Source organism: Stenella coeruleoalba, assembly GCF_951394435.1.
Source record: "Stenella coeruleoalba genome assembly, chromosome: 13".
In the NCBI taxonomy this organism is placed as follows: Eukaryota; Metazoa; Chordata; class Mammalia; order Artiodactyla; family Delphinidae; genus Stenella; species Stenella coeruleoalba.
This window is the reverse complement of record NC_137159.1, coordinates 26,049,297-26,062,960: the sequence shown is the minus strand read 5'-3', so window position 1 is coordinate 26,062,960 and position 13,664 is coordinate 26,049,297. Positions and strand designations below refer to the sequence as shown.

The 13,664-nt window shown below is 44.3% G+C and overlaps 1 protein-coding gene across 7 annotated transcripts in view; it reads right to left on the bottom strand.

The window, feature by feature from the left end:
- SLC4A5 (solute carrier family 4 member 5) overlaps positions 1-9,754 on the bottom strand; it is a 132,270-nt gene extending 122,516 nt beyond the window's left edge. For 5 of the 7 annotated variants that reach the window (XM_079940312.1, XM_079940305.1, XM_079940309.1 and 2 more), the window contains exons 1-2: positions 9,590-9,754; positions 4,343-4,396 (exon numbers count right to left, since the gene is read on the bottom strand). The gene's annotated coding sequence lies outside the window, so the exon portion shown is untranslated. The remainder of the gene's footprint in view (positions 1-4,342; positions 4,397-9,589) is intronic. The other 2 variants (XM_079940306.1, XM_079940310.1) reach the window with 1 other exon arrangement.
- Positions 9,755-13,664: the final 3,910 nt, after the last annotated feature.

Below are 13,664 nucleotides of genomic sequence, written 5' to 3'. Positions count from 1 at the left end.
GGGTGTGTGTGAGACGAAGAGACAGACAGACAGGATGGGGAGGGGGAGGGAGACCTAGCCCCATGATGCCTGTGGCCAACACTATCCCTGCCCTTCCCCATGATTGAGTTTTGTGAGCCAAAAACTGTTAAGATCTGGCCATCCCCTTTCTCTCCTCCCCCTTCCCGCTGGCCTCTCTCCATGTTACTTCCAAGGCGACTGGTTCACCCAGCTGGCTTTAAGCTCTGGGATAAATTGGAGGCTATCGGTCCTTCCTTATCACCAGAGTGCTAACAGTGGAGATCCACACTTAGAGGAAAGGGGAAAGTTGGACCCAGTGGTTCTCAGTCAGAGGTATCCCCCACCCAGGGGACATCTGGCAATATCTGGAAACATTTTTGGTTGTCACACTGAGAGGAGAGTACTTCTGGCCTCTAGTGGGTAGAGGCCAGGGATGCTGCTAACATCCTACATGAGACACCCCCCACAACAAAGAATTAGCTGGCCCCAACTGGCGATGGTGCTGAGGTCGAGAAGCCCTGGATCAGACAGCTCAGCCCCCTCTGGTCTAGGCTCTAGGCTGTCTCTAATCCAGGCCAAAAGAGCATTCCACATGGGCCCATCTTGATCTGGGCTCTACAATGAAGAAGGAGGGGCAAAGATTCTTAGTAATTTGCAGTTTCTGACCTCTGTGCTTCCATTTCCTTTAGAGACCTGGTGGAGAGAGGTGGCTACTCACAGGGACAGATGCCCTTCCATCTCCTGGCCAGATACCATCTGAACTCCACTTGAGTTTAACATACGGCAGGGTTTAAGCAGGTTTGACACAGGGTCCTGGCATGGAGGGCATAGTATGAAGAGAGAACAAGCCTCCTACCCTGGAGAGGTCTGCAAGGTTCAGGTCCTTGTGTTGGTGAGAATAAGGACACATTTCAAGGCCCCAGCAGGCCTATCTAGAACTTTTATCCATAAGAAATTCTCCATGAGCTGGGCAAGACTCACTCCAGTATGTATATTATTTGGCTCTCAGATTGTTTGTGCCAAGCTTTGGCAGGTGGTACAAGACTGGCTGCCCCAGATTCTTGACAACTTTAGCTGCTTTTGAACTGTATCCAGGGTCAAGGAGGGAACATACTGTGATGGTGTCAAGTCTGCACAGGAGGGCAAAAACAAAGATGGTATCTTAAAGGGAAGCTGAGATACCCAAAATGCCAGGCTCAGGTTAGGCAGTGGCTGGGTCCTGGCCTTGCACATCTCCATCTACCCCCTGATCACTGCTGTGGCTGTGGCCAGCAACATCAGAGACCTTAGCTTACTCTCCACCAGCCACACTGCATGTCCTGCTGTTCCTCTAACACCCCAAGCTCATTCCTACTCGGAACCTTTGCACTTACTGTTTCCCTAAACTTCAGCATGACTTACTCCCTTGTGTATTCAGCTCTCTGACCAAATGCCATCTACCCAAGAGGGCTCTCCCTGACCAGCCCATCTAAAATGCCCCTCTCTGGTCCTTAATTCTGCCTTCCTTGTCTATATGACGTTTCTACCCCAAATCATATTTTGTGTTTGTTTGTTTATTCATTTATTGTCTGTTCCTTTAATATGGCAGGGATTTTGTCTTGTTCACAGATTTATCCCTGATGTCTAGAATAGAGGCTCATAAATGGTTGGGTTCAAATCCTGGCTCCACTAACTGTGGGATCTTGGGCAACTTACCTATCATTTTTTTCCTTCATATTCCTCAGCTGAAAAATGAGATTAAGAATTATATCTGCCTCAAGGGTTGTTATGAGAACTGATTGAATCAATGTATATAAAATCTTAGGTCAGGGCTTCCCAGGTGGCACAGTGGTTGAGAATCCGCCTGCCAATGCACGGGACACGGGTTCAAGCCCTGGTCCAGGAAGATCCCACATGCTGCGGAGCAACTAAGCCCGTGCACCACAACTACTGAGCCTGCACGCTAGAGCCTGCGAGCCACAACTACTGAAGCCCGTGCTCCTAGAGCCCGTGCTTGGCAACAAGAGAAGCCACCACAATGGGAAGCCCATGCACCGCAACAAAGAGTAGCCCCCACTCACCGCAACAAGAGAAAGCCCGCACGCAGCAAGGAAGACCCAATGCAGGCAAAAATAAATAAATAAAATTAATAAAAAAAAAACTTAGGTCAATGTCTGGGCCACAGGAAATAATTAGTATTAACTATGAATATTATTATAATTATTATACTCCCAGGAAGCTCATGACCTGTGTATTCTGAGGAGTGGGGAGTGGCATTCCTGGCAGCTTGCAGGAATGAAGCAGTCATTGTTACTTCTCCAGGAGCCAAGATCCCCCTGCAGACTCTCAACCAGAGTCCTTGTCTCTCCTCTGCACCTGCTCTCTGTTGCCCTCTGGAGGTCCCGGTTGGACACTGGTGAAAGCTAACTGTGTTAGGGACTCTGCAGATGATGTATTTCCTAGGGAAGAATGAGGCTTTACTGGATGGCAGCCCCCTTACTTAAGTTTGGCCCTTGACAAAACCGCCAGCGGAGGCATCATGTGGCAAACATGATTGGAAATCACTGAGACCGCAGAAGAACTGTGGGTACCTAGGAATTCATCTCTCAGACCCCAAGAGGGACCCAGAGAAAGGCCACCCCTCCCCTCCCCCAGGCTGTACTTCCTGAGCTAGGGCACAATGCTCTGGCCACCTGGGCCAACCTAAGACACCCTGTAAAGCCACTCCTCAGATGAGCCAATGCCTCCTCCAGCCTGATATTTTCTTTGCCTCCTTTTCATTCCCCCAAATAGTCAGACTATTCCATGTTTTGCCTCAGGGAGCGTGTATGAAAGCAGAAAGCAGAGACAAAATGAGCCTCTTCCCTTAGAGGAAGAGAAAAGACTCCTGGCTAACCCAGACTGAAGTGTAGGAGAGGATGTTCATGAGACAGATCAAGGCTGTCCCCTACCCCTCATTCAAGGCTGCATGGAAACATGGAGGGGGACTCTGAGCTCCACAATGACCTGCAGGCACCAATGAACAAGGACTATATGGAACAAGAACAAATGACATCAAGTGTAGGGACCTATGTAGGTCCCTAAGAGTCGAGAACCCTGCGGTGCACCCCACTCCGACCCCAAAATGGAAACCACAAGGGACACTCAGAACAGACAGGGATTAAGTGTCAGCACCTTTTAAAAATGAGGGTTCAAAATATAGATGAAGAGTTTTAGAAACTCATGTTTCTTACAACCTTGAGTGCAGGGACCAAAACTGGTATTCCAAAGGATACATTTTTTAAGAAAATAGTGTTGGGGAAATGCACTATTTCAAAAATTACACTTAGAGGAGAAGTCTGGGCAGCAGACAGAGGCAGAAATCTAATCATTTGCTGGACTCAGCACATTTATCTCTGCTCTGAAATCAGATGTGATTGTCCCTTAATACTGGGTTGAACTTGCAGCCCAGGTTGCCTTGGACAATCACCAGGTGCCCTGTTGTCTTGGCTCTATTATCAGCAGTGCCCTCTTTCATTCTCAAAAGGGATGCAATCTGGGTAGTAAGTTATACGGTTACTCTTCTCAAGATTTTTAAATGAGTGATCCAATGGGCTGACCAACTCTGAGTGAGGTGCTATGAAATAGAAAGTAAGGATTTCCAGGCAGGGGTGGCTGGAGGCTGTGGGACAATGAAGCTCTGGATGGGCTGAGAATCTCACCCGGACAGGAAAGGAAGGGGCACGTGTTACATGATGAGAGGAGTTGTGGTGAGGTTGAAGGTCAGGTGCTGTGTGGAGTTGAGAGGACAGTGGTGGGGGTCAGAGTGGAATGTTCGAACTTAATATTTCAGACATGGAGTAGCGCAGGGTAATGGCATGGTCTGAGTTATGACCCCGGGAGCAGGTAGGAGAAATGGAACCTCATTGCATTTGGGGATAGGAATTGGGCAACTAACAAGAGACATGGAAGCAGGACTGGCTACTCTATGCTTTTTTGCTCCTATTGAATTTTGAATCTTTTTACTATATTACCTTTTCAAAAATACATAAATAGAATTAAAATATAAAGGAATCCAGGCTTCTAGGTCAACAGTGGAATCATTTTATCAAGTTTTTAAAGCCCCACCAGTAAAACAAGTTGCCTTTAAACATTTGAAAAGATGCTCAACCTTACTCACTTATAAAAAAGAAAAATAAGGAAATTAGAGCCACAGTGAAATACCGTTTTTCCCCTTCAGATTGGCAAATAGCAAAAGGTTTCACAACAGCAAGAGTGGAAGGAAATGGGTCCTATTCCACACAGCAGTTGGACAGACGGCAGATGGGTACAGGCTCTACGGCACCACTTCGGCAATATTCATAACACCTGAAAATGCACATACCTTTGGGTAGCAGCTATTCCTGTGTAGAAAGTTATCTTACAGATACACTCCGACCTGTGGACAAAGACACATATGTGGTTTGAGGCAGTCACTCACCTTCCTGCACTTATGTCAGAGGGTTATCAGGGGAATTAAATGATATAACGCATGGAAAGGATGTTAAAGAAAGCCTGGCACATAGTAAGTGCTCAGTAAATGCCAGCTGTTATTATTACAGCATTGTTCATGACAGCAAAACATTGGCAACAACATGAATGTCTATCAAGAGGGGACTGATAAAATAAGTTTTGCCTTACATTGAAAAATCACAAAGATTTTAAATACAATGAGGATATTCTTTAAACAGTGCTATGGAATGATCTTTTAAAAATGTTGTTAAATGGAAAAAAAACAAAGTGTAGAGGAATGCTTGTGGTTTGTCACCATTTGTGTGTGGGGTGTGCCTGGAGGTGCACAGTCTCTCCAGGGATGAAGTCACAAGAAACTGGTAACAGTGATGATTCCTGGGAGGGACAGTGAGAGGCAGGAGCTCAAGGGCTACTGTATAACCTCTTGTACCTTTTATATTGTCCATCATAGGGATGTATTCTCTAGTCAAAAACAATTAAACAAATTGGGATATATGTCCAAAATGTTGAAAGCAGGGACTCAAATAGATACTTGTATGCCATTGTTTGTAGCAGCATTATTCACAATAACCAAAAGGTGGAGACAACCCAAATGTTTATTGATAGGTGAATGTATAAATAACGTGTGGTTTATCCATACAATGGAATACTATTCAGCCTTAAAAAGGAAGGAGAGTCTGACACATGCTAAAACATGGATGAAACTTGAAGACATTAAGTGAAATAAGCCCGTCACAAAAGGACAAATACTTGTATGATTCCACTTCTATGAGATACTTAGAATAGTCAAATTCATAGAAACAGAAAGCCGAATAGTGATTACCTGAGGCTAGAAGGAAGGAGAAATGGGGAGTTAGTGTTTAATGGGTACAGAGTTTCTGCCGGAGATGATGAAAAAGTTCTGGAGATGGATGGTGGTGCAACAAAGTGAATTTACTTAATGCCACTGAATTGTACGCTCAAAAATGGTTAAAATGGTAAACTTTATATTATGTACATTTTATCACAAAAAAATTAAATAATTTTAATAATAAAAATAATCATTTTTAAAATTTTGATCAGAGTTATGTTAAATGCAGAGATTAATTATGAGGAGCTGTATCGAATGAGCCACAACAAAGAATGGTCCTATCGAAAAAAGGACTCGGTCTCCAAATCCTGGCATTTTTCCATGCCAGTTTCTCCTGTTCTGCCGAATGGCTCTTGGGGGATTCACGGTACAGAGCAGAGGTGACAGGCTGAGCCAGGACCATGGGAGGAGGGCAGCTTCATCCAAGACAGGGAAGAAAATGGAAGGGAAGAGGTGATGGGTGGGGCAGAAGTAGAGGAAATTCCTGCCAGACCACATAGACTTTCTCCATGAGGAATGTTGGGGGTAGATTTTGAGGGGGCTAGAAAAGCTTGGTCTTTGAGGGGAATCACAGAGAAGCCAGACCAGGGATGAGTAAAAGAACCACCACTTTCCTCTGAGGAGGCTGGTGATGCTGGAGATCACAAATGTGTAGAGAGAATTTCCTCTCCTCTCGCCTCTTCTCCTTCCCCAGGCAACAACGTTGAAGGGGTTGCAGACCCCTGGTAGCTAAATAAGTGAGGAAGAGCAGACTCCCCATCCAGACCACCAACTACCATAGGCTTCTCTTCTTCAACAACACCAAGCTGGGATTGGGAAGAGGCCTCAGTTTTAGGTTGAAACTGAAGTTTGGGTTATTATTGGGATGGACATGATCATTACTGAAATAAGACTGAGACCAAGGGTGACCAAAACAATCGTGTGACTTGTCTAAATTTCATCCAGTGGCAGAGCAAGATCTAGACCTACAGAATCAATTTTAAAAAGCAACAAGAGGGGCTTCCCTGGTGGCGCAGTGGTTGAGAATCCGCCTGCCATTGCAGGGGACACGGGTTCGATCCCTGGTCTGGGAAGATCCCACATGCCACGGAGCAATTAAGCCCATGCGTCACAACTACTGAGCCCACGTGCCGCAACTACTGAAACCCGCGCGCCTAGAGTCCGTGTTCCACAACGAGAGAAGCCTCCACAATGAGAAGCCCGTGCACTGCAACAAAGAGTAGCCCCCTCTTGCTGCAACTAGAGAAGGCCTGCGCTGCAACGAAGACCTAACACAGCCAAAAATAAATTAATTAATTTTTTAATAAAAGCAACAAGAGGCAGAAATCAAGTTACTTTCTGATTTTATCTGATGAGTCATGCTTATTCAATGGAATAGTTACACAGTATTATTTTCAGTTGTTAATTGAAATGCATGTATCTTGCATCTCCCCCTAGATTGTAAGTTCCCTGAAGGCAGGTCCCATGTGCTATTTATCCTCATACTGGCCCCACAGCCTAGCAAAGTGCCTTGTAGGTACACAGTGGGCACTAAAATGGCTGCTGACCAAGAAGGCTTACCCCATAGGAAGCAGCACCGGGCCATTAGTGTGCTTATACAGTACCTAGCACAGAGCAGGTAAGCAACAAGACCTGGTTGAGTTGAAATGACTCTTCCTAAAGAGAGAGCCTGTGTTCTAGGAAGTCTGATATAAAATGATGTTGCTCTCACACCAGTCAGAATGGGCATCATCAAAAAATCTACAAACAATAAATGCTGGAGAGGGTGTGGAGAAAAGGGAACCCTCTCGCACTGTTGGTGGAAATGTAAATTGATACAGCCACTATGGAGAACAGTATGGAGGTTCCTTAAACAACTAAAAATAGAACTACCATACGACCCAGCAATTCCACTAATGGGCATATAGCCTGAGAAAACCATAATTCAAAAAGAGTCACATACCAAAATGTTCATTGCAGCTCTATTTACAATAGCCAGGACATGGAATCAACCTAAGTGTCCATGGACAGATGAATGGATAAAGAAGATGTGGCACATATATACAATGGAATATTACTCAGCCATAAAAAGAAATGAAATTGAGTTATTTGTAGTGAGGTGGATGGACCTAGAGTCTGTCATACAGAGTGAAGTAAGTCAGAAAGAGAAAAACAAATACCATATGCTAACACATATATATGGAATCTAAAAAACAACAAAAAAATGGTCATGAAGAACCTAGGGGCAAGACAGGGATAAAGATGCAGACCTACTAGAGAATAGACTTGAGGATGTGGGGAGGGGGAAGGGTAAGCTGGGACAAAGTGAGAGAGTGGCATGGACATATATACACTACCAAACGTAAAATAGATAGCCAGTGGGAAGTAGCCGCATAGCACAGGCAGATCAGCTAAGTGGTTTGTGACCACCTAGAGGGGTGTGATAGGGAGGGTGAGAGGGAGGGAGACGCAAGAGGGAAGAGATATGGGAACATATGTATATGTATAACTGATTCACTTTGTTATAAAGCAGAAACTAACACACCATTGTAAAGCAACTATACTCCAATAAAGATGTTTAAAAAAATAAAATAAAATGATGTTGCAGGTTGCCCAGACTTAAGGTAAAAGAGACAGAGATGAAGGAGGTGTGGATGGTCATTTTCTATTTCTCTGTTAGGGCTGTTCTTGTACTGGATTAAGGAGAGGAAGCCTAAACCACAAGAGGAGGGTGAGTCAGACCTAGTTTACAACCTGTTATACCAGAAGTGAGTATTGCAGTGCCTTATTAGGCCTCAAACCAAGCTGAATTCATTTTTTATTAAGAGAATCTTAAAGGGCTCCTGTCCTCAAGGTTATATAAAATCATCCCAATCATGTACTTTTGAGATAATAAATCAATAGAAGCACAGAGCCCAATTCTTTAGATAGGGAAGTATATCTCAAGTAGCTCAAGGAGCAACCTTTTCTACAATGAAGGTTGAGAAAAGGAAACCCGAGACCAGTTGATTCTGGTTTGGGGAGTGATAACATTGGAGAACACACTCTACTGTCTGATTCTTGTCATGACATCACTCATGCTGAAGTTACCTCCTTTGTTGGCATGGCCTCCATCCCTGTTGGGAGGTAAAAGAGATGTTTGAGTGGCTCCATTACTAAGTTTAAGTAGTTGATTACTGCCTCTCTGGGAAAATGAACTTGACTGAAACGAAAGTGGGCAAGCATTCAGTCAAGCAACAAACCACTTACTGAGTGCCTGCAATTGATGGGGAAAGATGTTCTCTCCTTAGACTGGTCCATCCAAAATACGTTGGGAGGTGAGAGGGAGAAAGACCAGAGTTGGTGGGTCTTTAGGGTACTCCTGAGATAATACCTCAGGTCATGAGCTTACAGCTCAGTTCCAAATTCCAGGATGCCTGCTTAGAGAGACAGTAAAACACACTTTCTCAGGGACAAAAGCCCACAGAGCCAAGGGCTCAGGCTTTCTGAGTCAGAATTTCATCAAGGGCTGGGTGACACTTTCTTTAGAAAGTCATCTGATCTCCAGGGGTCCTGATACACAAGAACTATGCAGCCTGTTCCATCTAGGGAGACAGATGTGGACTCGGCGCCCCCTCCCCCGGCCTCTCATGCATCCCTCCCTCTTACTGCCTCAAGAGCCCCAGAAGCGGGTCCTTCATAAAAGGGTGCGTCCCTCAGGCCTGAAAGCTTAGCTGAAGTGGGGATTTTTGTACAAGTGCCATGTTTCCTGGATTTTTAGGAGCCTCCAAAAAGATGCTATGAATAATCATTACTGAACTGGAAGAAGCGTGAAGTAGGCACAGGACCAACCTCTGTGACTTCCATGGCTGAAAAGCATGGCTGAAAAGCATGACTTCCATGGCTGAAAAGAGGGGTAGTTAGACCTCCGTGCAGAGAATATAACTATTCTCAGCCCCTCACTGTAGAAGTCTGACCCTGCACAGGTGCACACACGCATACATGGTTCCTTCTCTGAAGGCAGAGATGGGAGCACAGAAAAGCAACACTACTGTAGGACAAACTGGTCATTCTCTTACTTGTCCTTTACCGTGTTGGAATCGTTATAGATTAATTTAAACAATTAGATTGTCTCTTATCTTTGCTCTCTAAGTCTTGCACAGACCTTTAGCAAAAAGCAATAATATTCTCACGTGACCCTCGGTGGGCTGGGGATTTCTGCCTATACTACTAAGTTCTTTCACTCACATCCCCAAACCAAAACATACAACCAAGCTGTAACTCCATATATTTAAAATTCACTCTACTCACCCCCAGTGCAGCGGCCTGTTGCTCCTGGGCCCTTGAATCCAATCTCGTTAAGGTGGGCCTTGCGTTTGGAACCCACCCGTCACTCCTTTTCCTACTTTTGCTATTAAGATAGCCCCTCCACTATTGCTTCACCAACCATCTATTTTAGAATCAAAAGGTCTTTGTCTATTCATAGACGCTGTAAAAGTAACATTCATTTTATGTTTTTTAATCTACTGTCCGTGTCTTCCATGATTCTCATTGGCTTATCTAATCAGCATGTTCTAGGGAGGCTTATTATTTGCTGGTTTAGCTTGTCCAAGCACAACAGGGCCAGCCGAGGCATTTACTCAAGGAGAATCAGCTTCTTAAAACAGGCAATCCTAGGGAAGGATGTCAGACCTTTTGCCTCTTCTCTCCGTAAGCCTGAGATTAAGGAGAATGTTCCACATCCCACTGCCACTCCAGCTCTGCAAACCCCAAGTCCTGACTTTTCAGAGAAGGATACAGAAAAGGAAAACCAAAGAACAAACCAAACCCTGCAAGAAAAATGGTGCATACTTTCTGATTTTTCTAGGTTTTATGCTGATGTTTGCCCTCATTTTATTACTTCCTTCTTCGTAAGTAGGAAACGTAAGATGAGGGAGCAGTAAGTAGAAAATAGGGAGTTTGGAGAGAAGAGAGAAAGGAGAGACAGTGAACGGGAAGTGAAAAGAAAAAAAGCAAGTGGGAGTGGGAGGCCAGGCACCAGCGCAGGGAGGGGGCAGGAAGCATGCTGGGAAGTCTCTGGCAGTTTGGGAACTCCAGGAACCAAGCACTGGGCTTGATACTACACATACCTTCCCTTACTTAACTTCCTCAACGGTTCTGCCAGGACAGCATTTTCATTCCCAACCTTGTAGACATAGAAACTCAGGTTCAGAGAATACAATACTTGCCCATGGACTGATAGAAATAGGAGGAAGAGGAGGGGCTGGAAGCTCCATTGAAAAATGAACTCCACTCCTCTTATTCCACAGGCCCTTCTGTGGATTTTCTGTGTCTTCAGACCTGTATTTCAGGGTTTACTTCCCTTTCACGTAGGAAATTTCTCTCCTGGTTTAAAGTCTTACTTTATTCCTAGATCATGTGGAGTTTTCCCTCAATGGAAAAGCCACACTCTTGGACCTAGTCCTGCCCTCAGGAGACAGTGGAACATGTTCTGGAGGCCATGGCTGAGCCATCGCGTTAACTGTACATCCTAGTTCTCTTCACAATCCAAGGAATGAAAGACTAGCAAGACGACGATGACCAACTCATCCCAGTTTGCCTGAGACTTTCCTGGTTTGAGCACTGAAAAGTCCAGTGACCAAGGAAACCCCTCAGGCTCAGGCAGACCAGGACAGCCTAAGCCAGAGGACATACAGACTTTTGCCTCAGGGAGTTTCCAGCAGGCGAGAGATTAGACAAATTCACAAGCAGAAGAGTGTGAGGCCCCTGAAGAAGCACATAGGGAGGAAGGCATTCAGTAAAAGAGAAACTATGTGTGTTTGGAGAATTAATTCGTTCCACAAATGGTCATTTCTTGCCTTCTAAGAGCATTTGAGGCAGAGGCAAGGAGCCACATAAATGAAGAACTGAGAGTGGAAGAACACAGTATATCCTGGGAATATGGACGTGGTTTCCCTGGCACAGGGCAAATTTGGGGAGAAAAAGGTTTGGGCCTGTAAGATAGGCTGCGCCATTCTAGAGAGAGGAATAAACATCAGCAAACGTGTCTAACTCAAAGGAATGTGGAATGGGACTTGGTACAAGAATGGAGTAATTGGCATCAGAGTAGACTGTAGCACAGGTGGGAAGACAAATGGGGACATTACTGTCAAGCATTCAAGTGAAACCCTTTGGTTTCTACGCACCCAGGTTTTGTCTAAACCATTTGGATATTTACTTCAGATTATTTTAGCTTCTAATTTTTGTTTTTGTTTTTGACTTCATAGAGGTATTTGAGGGTGAGCTTTATCCTGGATTGGGGAGGGAACAAGAAGATATGGGATAGGTAGCTTTCCCTCCAGGCTGCACAAAGGGAACAGGTTTGCAGGCTGAGGATCCTTCCTGATGGAGGACATAGGAAGGGAACTGCCCTGGCAGCAGAGTACTTTCCTCCTCGTGTCCAGTGTCCACTGAGACATGGCTGGAGGACTGCCTGTGCCTCTGTCCAGCCCTAACGCAACTGCATTTTTTTGTGAATTGACATTCATATCCATGTTTATATTGGTGTATTTCCCTTTCCTTATTTATTTATAGGAATTCTTTACCATATATTGTAAATATTTTTCTGTTTGTCATTCATTCTTGTTTATGGTCTTTTTCTTCTTTTCCTTACAGAGGTGTTTAGTCCGTGTGTGTGTGTGTGTGTGTGTGTGTGTGTGTGTGTGTGTGTGTTTGTGAATTTTAAGGAAGTCAAATTTATCCATATTTTTCTTTAAGGTTTCTAGGTTTGTTGTTAATCTCAGAAAGGCTTCAACTATCCCCAAGTTTATGTACACCTATATTTTCTTCTAGTTCTTTTCTGGTTTTGTTTTTTCCGGACTTTAATTTGGTATATGCTATAAGATAAGGATTTAACTTTATTATTTTTCCCAAGTGTTACATCACCATTTGGTATATGCTATAAGATAAGGATTTAACTTTATTATTTTTCCCAAGTGTTACATCACCATTTGTCAAACTTTGTACCCTGTACCCACTGGTTCAAAATACTACCTTTCTCAAATACTAAATGTTTGTGTGTGCTGAGTCTGTGCTCAGCCAACCATCCTGATAGCATATTCTATACTCAGCCTCCTTTGGCTACTACCTACTCTCCTCTCAAGCCACTGTGTTCCGACTGCTGTCCCCATGGTGCCACAAACATCTCTCTAACAAAGCTCATCATCAGACTCGTAATTGCAAAAGCCTGTGGATGCTTTTCAGGTCTTTTCCTGATGGACCTCTCTGTACATTTGACATTGTTGGCAATTCTTTCCTTCTTGAAATCCCTTCTTTTGAGGTGATTTCGTTTGCCTGTTTGTTTTGGTAAATTTGGGGGACTTCTTGGTCATTGGGTATGTGCATCTTCACCTTTGCTAAATAACACCACAGTGTTTTCCAGAGGTGTTGTAGCAGTGTGCCGTAGTCTAATTAGATTAAAGACAAAGTTGGTATATCTGGCACACGCTGGGTCTCTGCCCCCTGGCATTTGCTCAGTTCCCCTCTTTTAGCTTCTCCCCACAAATTTTCTCCTCTCTCCTGTGAGCTTGCATCCTGCTGCTGGCCTAAGCCAACTCCACCACCATCACCACTCTCCACTGAAACACAAACCAGCTGAGAGCTTTAAAGACTCACCTTCCTAAAACCTCATTTTTGCATTTTGTTCCCTGTTCCAAAATCAATAGTGGCTTCACAGGAGAGTCAAATAAAGTCTGAACTCCTTGGATTGGCGCCCAAAGCCCTCCCCTGCCTGGCTTCCTCATTTTTTCGAAGACTTATCTCCCCCCACTCCCAAAGGGAGTGCACTTGAATCCAACCCAAGGGCACTCACCCTCTGGTGAGGGTGTAAACCAATACAGGCACTCTGCAAAAACAATGTGGCAATGTTTAATGAAGATGAAAATACACATACTGAATGACCAAGCAGTTTCACTTGAGTATGTGTGTACCAGGGCACATGAACAAGGATGTTTATGTCGCATTGTTTGTAGGTGCTCAAACATGGAAGCAACCCAAATGTCTATCAAGAGTAGAATGCATAAGTATGTTCCAGTCTCTGCACCCTTCTTCACTCTGTCCCCCCACTGACCCTAGGTCAGTGGGCATGTTTCTTTTTCAGATGTATCTTCATTTAAAACAGGAGCCCAACTACCTACTTCCAAAATAGAAAGTTAGGATACTTTTCCACTGAAAACTGAATTTCCAATATTATTGTATTAATATGTAGGAAAATTCTCTTTAACAAGCTGTGGTCATGTTTTCTCATTCTGTTAACCTAAGTGTTCCTTTTCTTTTTAAATTAACTTTAGGGCTTCCCTGGTGGCGCAGTGGTTGAGAGTCCGCCTGCCGATGCAGGGAACACGGGTTC